The sequence below is a fragment of the Agelaius phoeniceus genome, chromosome 7 (genome assembly GCF_051311805.1).
Source record: "Agelaius phoeniceus isolate bAgePho1 chromosome 7, bAgePho1.hap1, whole genome shotgun sequence".
NCBI lineage: Eukaryota > Metazoa > Chordata > Aves > Passeriformes > Icteridae > Agelaius > Agelaius phoeniceus.
Window position 1 is genome coordinate 167,501 of NC_135271.1, and position 7,814 is coordinate 175,314.

The 7,814-nt window shown below is 58.4% G+C and overlaps 1 non-coding gene and 1 pseudogene across 1 annotated transcript; both read right to left on the reverse strand.

The window, feature by feature from the left end:
• LOC129133414 (28S ribosomal RNA) overlaps positions 1-6,414 on the reverse strand; it is an 8,339-nt pseudogene extending 1,925 nt beyond the window's left edge.
• Positions 6,415-7,353: 939 nt separating this feature from the next.
• Positions 7,354-7,506, reverse strand: LOC129132381 (5.8S ribosomal RNA). The gene has a single exon (XR_008535791.2). It is a non-coding gene; the product is annotated as a 5.8S ribosomal RNA (ribosomal RNA).
• Between the last annotated feature and the right edge of the window lie 308 nt (positions 7,507-7,814).

Genomic DNA, 7,814 nt, shown 5'->3' on the forward strand with positions numbered 1-7,814 from the left:
GTCTATAATATTGAAGCCAATTATTACTAATTGTGTCCCCCTTAAAATTTTTTACTTCACGGCCTTGGGATTCCAATTTTGTCCACTTTTTAAACTCCTTTCTTCTCCAATCACATGGTTTGGGGAACTTACTTTTAGGGTTCGGTGCTTCTGACTCCGAAAGTTTCTGCAGTCGCGGGTGGTACAGACGCCGGTAGTGCATCCCAAATTGACGGCATCGCCGCTCTCTTCCCTCCAGCTTGAATCCATAGTTTCTCATACATCTTCTCCATCTCAGCTTTCTCCAGGAAGGTCTTCATCGTCTCGTCCGGAGACTGTGCAATGTGCTGCAGTCTCCAGGCCTGCACACTGGGAATCAGTCCCGCCAATTTGATGACGCCCAAACCGCCGTCCCTCGTGCTCGAGTACAAGATGGCATCACCCGTGCACGGAGGCAGGTGCATCCAGTCCTTAACCGCTGTTCGGATCTTCAGGTCAAGGGCTTCAAGGGCCCCTGTTTTCATCTCTGAGTGGTCAGCCAGGTAGGTCAGTCGAGGAATGGTGTATGTTTTGAGGATGTCAAGTTTTTGCAGAGGTTTAAGTGGGGCTCGGTCAATGCGTTCGAGCCAGACGTCTAGTTTTGCGGAAAGGTCGGTTTTTGCAAACCCAGTCCAGGGGTCGATCTGCAGGCCGAGGTATTTCTCCGATTCCCCAGGGTTAATCATGTTCAGGGGTGTGCCGTTGATGGTCCATGCAGCGCAGTTGTTGACGGTGTAGGAGTCTTTTGTGGGCTTGATGTAGAAGCCGTGGCACTTTTGTCCCTGCGTTTTGAGACCTGTGAGAACGCAAAAGGTCTCTAGTATCTTGATGTTGATGTTCATGTTCTCCCAGGAGTCGCTCAACAAGACCAGATCGTCAGCAAATGCCATGGCAGTTATCGTACGCTCTCCACGATGGAATCCTTTGCCACTCTCTTCCAGCTTGCACAACAGGGGGTCCATTGCCAGGTTGAATAGAAGGGGTGACAGCGGATCACCCTGCTTCACTCCAACCCGGATCTGGATTTTGTCCGTGTGCGTGTTCTTCTTGACGGTGACATACGTACTGATGTCCTTGTACATATTGTCCACCAGTCCGACGACGTGGGGATCCACTCTCCGTTGCTGTAAAACGTGTAAGATGTGCTGGTGGCTCACGGGGTCAAAAGCCTTAGCAATGTCCACGAATATAACACCCAGTGGTCTATGTTCATTTTTGGCAGTCTGAATTATAGTTTGCAGGAGCTTCAGGTTCTCAGAACATCCCGCCTCACTGATGAAACCTCTCTGCCTTGGGTTGAGGGGGCACGCCTTAGTCATCCTCGCCGTCACGATCCTGGAGAACAGCCTCAGCAAGATGGAACCAATTGTGATGGGTCTCCAGTTGTTGATGTCCTTCAGGTGCTCCAGTTTTGTCGATTTGGGGATCAAAACAGTCCTGCACCCCCTCACCATGTCTGGGATGTCACCAGATGTTAGCCACAGGTTGAAGAGCTCAGCAGTCCGGGCATACCCGGGATCCATCTTCCTGATGTCCCCAAGGGCAATCCTATCTGGACCTGGTGCTGAGCCCTTGCTCATTTCCCGCACGTTCTTTTCAATTTCTTTGGCTGTAATTAAGTCCCTGAAGGCCTTATGGGGGGGCTTCCCTTTAATTTCAAAGTCTCCAAAGACTCTCAAGTCTCACACCAAACTGTCCAGGTGTTTCCCATCTGGCCTTGAATACCGAATAAATTTCACTGGGTGATACATCACAGGACAGACATTCGATGTCGTCCAAAATGATCTTCGCTAATTTCCCCATCTAGATGGAATAAACGCTGAAAGTGGAGGTAGTTACCTCTTTTGATCGCTCTGTCCTTCATCCACTTCTGAAACTGTTTTCTTGGCTGCTCCTCCCGAGTTTCCTTTTGCTTTTCCCCCCCGGAGTGCTGTTCTTATTTGGCTCACTGATTCCAGGCAACCAAAGCAGTCCTGCGTTGTCTGATTGAGCAGTGGTCGCACCTTTTGGCCTTCTAATAACTGTTCAAATGCTCTGGGGAAGTTGTTAATTGTCCCATCTGATAAACGTTCTTTGATCCTTTTCTGATAACGAGCCTGCAGTCGCCCTGCCCTCTGCTGGCCAACGGTTTCCCGGAGACCGTTATCCCTATCAAAGTGGTGTCCAGATGTCCCTATTGTTCCCTTCCCAGCAGCTGGTCCTCCCGGCTGGTGGTTCCCCCCAAGTCCATTGTTCACAGTTCCTGCCTGGGATTGATGACTTGACCCAGGTTCTGATTTCAAGTTCCCAGCTGCTCCCCCACCCACTCCAGTCTTCCTGAGCAGCATTCTTCTTTTATCACCAATCTGCTTAGCTGTTTTGCTTGTTAAGTGTTCCGATATGAGCTTATTAATGTTTTTGTGACTTTCGAACTGTACCTCCAGCTTGACAAGTAGATCTTCCTCCTCCTTTGTCCAGCATCTTTTGTGGGCTCCTCGGTTTGATGTTTCTTTCGGTTGGGAAGCATCGATCCTCTCCTGGTTTCTAACCAGTGGATGTACCAATCTTTTGTGTTGTCCTAGGCCAATTTTAGTCATAAAATCTCTACTGCATACCTCACATATCCACTCTCCCACTGGAGGTCCCGCATCCTTCAGACCCTTGCACTTTGCAAAATGACAAACAGTACTGTGATGGTTAAAATCCTCCCTCCCACACTAGGCACACCGAAAGCACACCCTCTTCCTCCCGTGAGACCCCTTAAGGTGTTCAATTAGGGCCAACATCGAGTTGACCTGGGTACCACAGCAAGGACATGGTGGATTTTTGTCAGGAACAGTCACCTTCACCATGTCATCCGGTGCTTGTTCACTGCAGACCTCAGGCACTGGAGGCAATGCCTCTGGTGTACCCTCTTCCCCCTTCCCACTGCCTCCCTTCCCAAGTACATTCTGATCATCGTCCTTAGGGGGACTAGGATTTAAGTCATCCCCCTCACTCAGTTGTGGTGTAGGCTGTTCAAACACCTCAGGAAACCCGTTCAACACCCCCCCATTAACAGAAACATTAACCACCCCCTGTACATGCTCCTGCAGATCTGACCTATACAGTTCTAAAGAAAAATTCACCAGCAAGTCCAATTCATTTTCTGTCAATTTGGTGGTTGTAGATGTTACAAAATCATCTCAGGAGGTCTGAGTGCCCACCGATACCCTAGTAAGGTGTAACAGCTGCCCCCAGTTTCCTCCTCCGAGAAACTGATTTGGATTTGGAATAGCCGAGTCATGACCGGATTCAACATCGGGAATGGAATGGGTGGTCAGCCCACCTCCGAACCCGTCGCCCCTGTCCAACCAGGGGGCCAGGTTTCAGGTAGAAAGAGAGTCATAGTTACTCCCACTGTTTACCCACGCTTCATTGAATTTCTTCACTTTGACATTCAGAGCATTGGGCAGAAATCACATCGCGTCAACACCTGCCTCGGGCCTCTGCGATGCTTTGTTTTAATTAAACAGTCGGATTCCCCTGGTCCGCACCAGTTCTAAGCCGGCTGCTAGGCACCGGCTACGGCAGGGCGCTACCCTGGGGACCCCCTCCGGGGACCCTCCCCCACATGAACCGCTTGGCTGACGCCGGCCGTGGCCGCGTGCACACCGGCCGCACACCGCGGGAACCCCGCTGGCGGGAACCGACGGGGCGGCGGCGCGCAATGACGACGGCGGCGGCCGCCACCTGGGGTGCTGGCCGCAGCAAGGCGGAGGGTAGGCGAAGGGGGGCGGGCAGCGCCCGCCGCAGCTGGGGTGATCCACGGGAAGGGCCCAGCCCACATCCAGAGTAAACGCCACGCGCGCCCGCACGTGCCCCGGCGCCTGGGCAGGCCAGGCGGAGCGCACTCACCCGCGCGCGGTGCCTTGTCCAGCCGTGGCATGCACCCAGCCCCGCTTCACGCCCCAGCCCAACCGACCCAGCCCTTAGAGCCAATCCTTATCCCGAAGTTACGGATCCAGCTTGTCGACTTCCCTTACCTACATTGTTCCGACATGCCAGAGGCTGTTCACCTTGGAGACCTGCTGCAGATATGGGTACAGCCTGGCACGAGACTTACACCCTCTCCCTCGGATTTTCACGGGCCAGCGAGAGCTCACGGGACGCTGCCAGAACCGCGACGCTTTTCAAGGCGTGGGCCCCTCTCTCGGGGCAAACCCTTTCCAGGGCGCCCAGCCCTTCACAAAGAAAAAAGAACTCTCCCCAGGGCTCCTGCCGGCTTCTCCGGGATCGGTTGTGTCACAGCACTGGGCGCCTCGCGGCGCCCATCTCCGCCACTCCGAATTCGGGGATCTGAACCCGACTCCCTTTGCTGAGGGCAATGGAGGCCATTGCCCGCCCTTTCGGAACGGCGCTCGCCTATCGCTTAGGACCGACTGACCCATGTTCAACTGCTGTTCACATGGAACCCTGCTCCACCTTGGCCTTCAAAGCTCTCGTTTGAATATTTGTTTCTACCACCAAGATCTGCACCTGCGGCGGCTCCACCCGGGCCCATGCCCCAGGCTTTGAGGCGCACCACAGCGGCCCTCCTACTCGTCGCGGCCTAGCCCCCACGGGCATCGCACTGCCGGCGATGGCTGGGTATGGGCCCGACGCTACAGTGCCATCCATTTTCAGGGCTAGTTGATTCGGCAGGTGAGTTGTTACACACTCCTTAGCGGATTCTGACTTCCATGGCCACCGTCCTGCTGTCTAGATCAACCAACACCTTTTCTGGGCTCTGATGAGCGTGGGCATCGGGCACCTTAACCCGGCATTCGGTTCATCCCGCAGCGCCAGTTCTGCTTACCAAAAGTGGCCCACTGAGCACTCGCATTCCACGGCGCAGCTCCACACTAGCGAGCCGGCCCTCTTACCCATTGAAAGTTTGAGAATAGGTTGAGATCGTTTCGGCCCCAAGACCTCTAATGATTCGCTTTACCGGGCAAAACTGCTCATTGCCGAGTGCCAGCTATCCTGAGGGAAACTTCGGAGGGAAGCAGCTACTAGATGGTTCAATTAGTCTTTCGCCCCTAGACCCGGGTCGGACGACCGATTTGCATGTCAGGACCACTACGGACCTCCACCAGAGTTTTCCTCTGGCTTTGCCCTGCCCAGGCATAGTTCACCATCTTTTGGGTCCTAGAAAGGACGCTCACGCTCCACCTCCCTGGCTCCACAAGGGGGAGGTGGGCGAGACGGGCCGGTGGTGCGCCTGGGGCTGCCTGGCGTGACGCGCCCTGGGATCCCACCTCAGCCGGCGCGCACCGTCCCTCACCTTCATTGCGCCACGGGCTTTCGATGATGGCCCCTGACTTGCACACGTGCTAGACTCCTTGGTCTGTGTTTCAAGACGGGTTGGGTGGGTAGCCGACATCGTCGCGGACCCCGTCAAGCCCGGCCCAGAGGCGCCATGCCGTTGGGGCGCACTGAGGACAGTCTGCCCCGGTTGACTGTGGCGCCGGTGGCCAGCGGGCTCAGCCCCTGCAGCCCTGCGTGAAACGCCGCGCTGCGGGGATGCCGCCCCCACCCCCCCACCCCCGGGAGGGGGAGGGCGGGGGAAAAGCGACGTCCCCCACCACGGCGCCGCCAACGGGGGGGGAGGAGGGCGCAGCGCCGGTCCTCTCCCTCGGCCCCGGGATTCAGCAAGACCTGCTGCCCGGGGGCTGTAACACCCGCAGCCGCTCGCGCGGCGCCGGGCAACCTGCCCGCCAGAAGCCTTCCAGACGACCTGGAGCTGGTTGCGGCACACCGCCGCGGAGGAAATGTGCCCGGCCAGGGCCGGCCGCCGGCCGAGGGGGGGTCCTCGTGCCGGCCTGCCCCCCCCGGCTCGCCCCAGGCACGGGGTTCACCCGGGGGAAGGAGGGGAGGCGGAGGCCACGATCCGCAGAACACGCGCCGGCCGACCGCAACTCGCCGGGTTGAATCCTCCAGGCGGACTGCGCGGGCCGCACCTGTTTACCTCTTAAGAGTTTCATGCCCTCTTGAACTCTCTCTTCAAAGTTCTTTTCAACTTTCCCTTACGGTACTTGTTGGCTATCGGTCTCGTGCCGGTATTTAGCCTTAGATGGAATTTACCACCCGCTTTGGGCTGCATTCCCAAGCAACCCGACTCCGAGAAGCCCCGGGCCCGGCGCGCCGGGGGGCTGCTACCGGCCTCACACCGTCCGCGGGCTGGGGCCTCGATCACAAGGACTTGGGTCCCCCGAGAGCGCCGCTGGGGAGGGGGGGTTCTGTATGCCACATATCCCACGCCACACCGTGGGGTGGGGATTCAGCGCTGGGCTCTTCCCTCTTCGCTCGCCGTTACTGAGGGAATCCTCTAGTTTCTTTTCCTCCGCTGACTAATATGCTTAAATTCAGCGGGTTGCCACGTCTGATCTGAGTTTGCAAGGCCAAAGCTCGGCTGCGCCGCGCGCAGGGGCACGCACGACGATGGCTGCCGTGTCTCCCCCGCCTGCTACGCCGCCCGCCCCCCCTCCTCTTCGCGCTCCTGGAGGGAGCAAGAGAGAGAGAGCGCATGTGTGCACAAGCGAGTGACAAGGAGACGGAGAGCCCCATCCCGGAGACGAGAACCAAAAAGAGGCGCGGCAGAGACGGCCCCGCGCAGGAGGACCGGCCGGGCAGTGGCGTGCGCGACGGCCTCAGCGGGGGAGAGAGAGGAACGACAGCACCCCTCGGTGCACCCCGAGACCGCGACAGAAGAGGAGGCAGCAGGCGAAGGGAGGACAGGGTCAGAACAACCATCCCCGGTGCTCTCGCCTCGCGCGCACGCTTGGAAGCATGGCACGGTACCGCCGCGATTCCCACCCGCAGACAGCCGCCTGTGCGGGGGGACGCTGGGGGCGAGGCTGTGCCTCGCCTCCCCTTCTCTCCTCCTCTCTCTTCCTCTCTTGGCCCTCAGCAGCACCTTTCGACACCGTCTCTCACTCTCCCTAGGCTGCCACGCCACCGCATCCACGGCACGGTCCCGGCGAGGACGAGCTGCACCCCAGCGGCTCGCTCCGGGAGCGGGGAGCTATGGAGAGCTCCCCGAGTTTGCATTTAGGGCGGACAAAGGCCCTGTGCGGCAACGACGACGACGACTGCGACGACGATGACTATGATGACGACAACGCCCGCCGGGCCGCAGTTAAGGGATCGAGGCCGCCTAGGGAAATGCTTCCCTCGCGGAACCCCTGACCGCCTTCCCTCCTGCCACTGGCGGAACACCGCTGCTGCTGCCGCCGCCGCCACCACCACCGCCGCCGCCCGCTGCGGGCGACGGGCCTTAGAGGCGACCCCAGCCGTGCCGCCGGAGTGGCCCCCGGACAGCGATTGATCGTCAAGCGATGCTCAGACAGGCATAGCCCCAGGAGGAACCCGGGGCTGCACATGCCTTCAAATGGTCGATGGTCAATGTGTCCTGCAATTCACATTAATTCTCACAGCTAGCTGCGTCCTTCATCGACGCACAAGCCGAGTGACCCACCGCTAAGAGTTGTCTGCCTTTCGGGCACCGCTCACGCCAAGCTGCCCCTTTTTTTGTTACTCTGGCGCCGAGGACGCGGGGGCGCGCGCCTGCCTTTGACCGTACGAGCACACAAAAACAGAAGGGGGAATAAAAACCAACTGGAGCAACCCACGCTCCGAAGGCCAGCCAAGAGGTGGGGGAGCCCACGCTCCTGACCGCCTCCCCCTGCGAGGGGAGGCGCCGACCTCACACACGCCGTCCTTCAGAGGCAGACCAGGCACCCGGGCTCGGCCCGGCCTCTGTGCGGAGGGCCACGCGGCGCGCACTGGAATGCGGG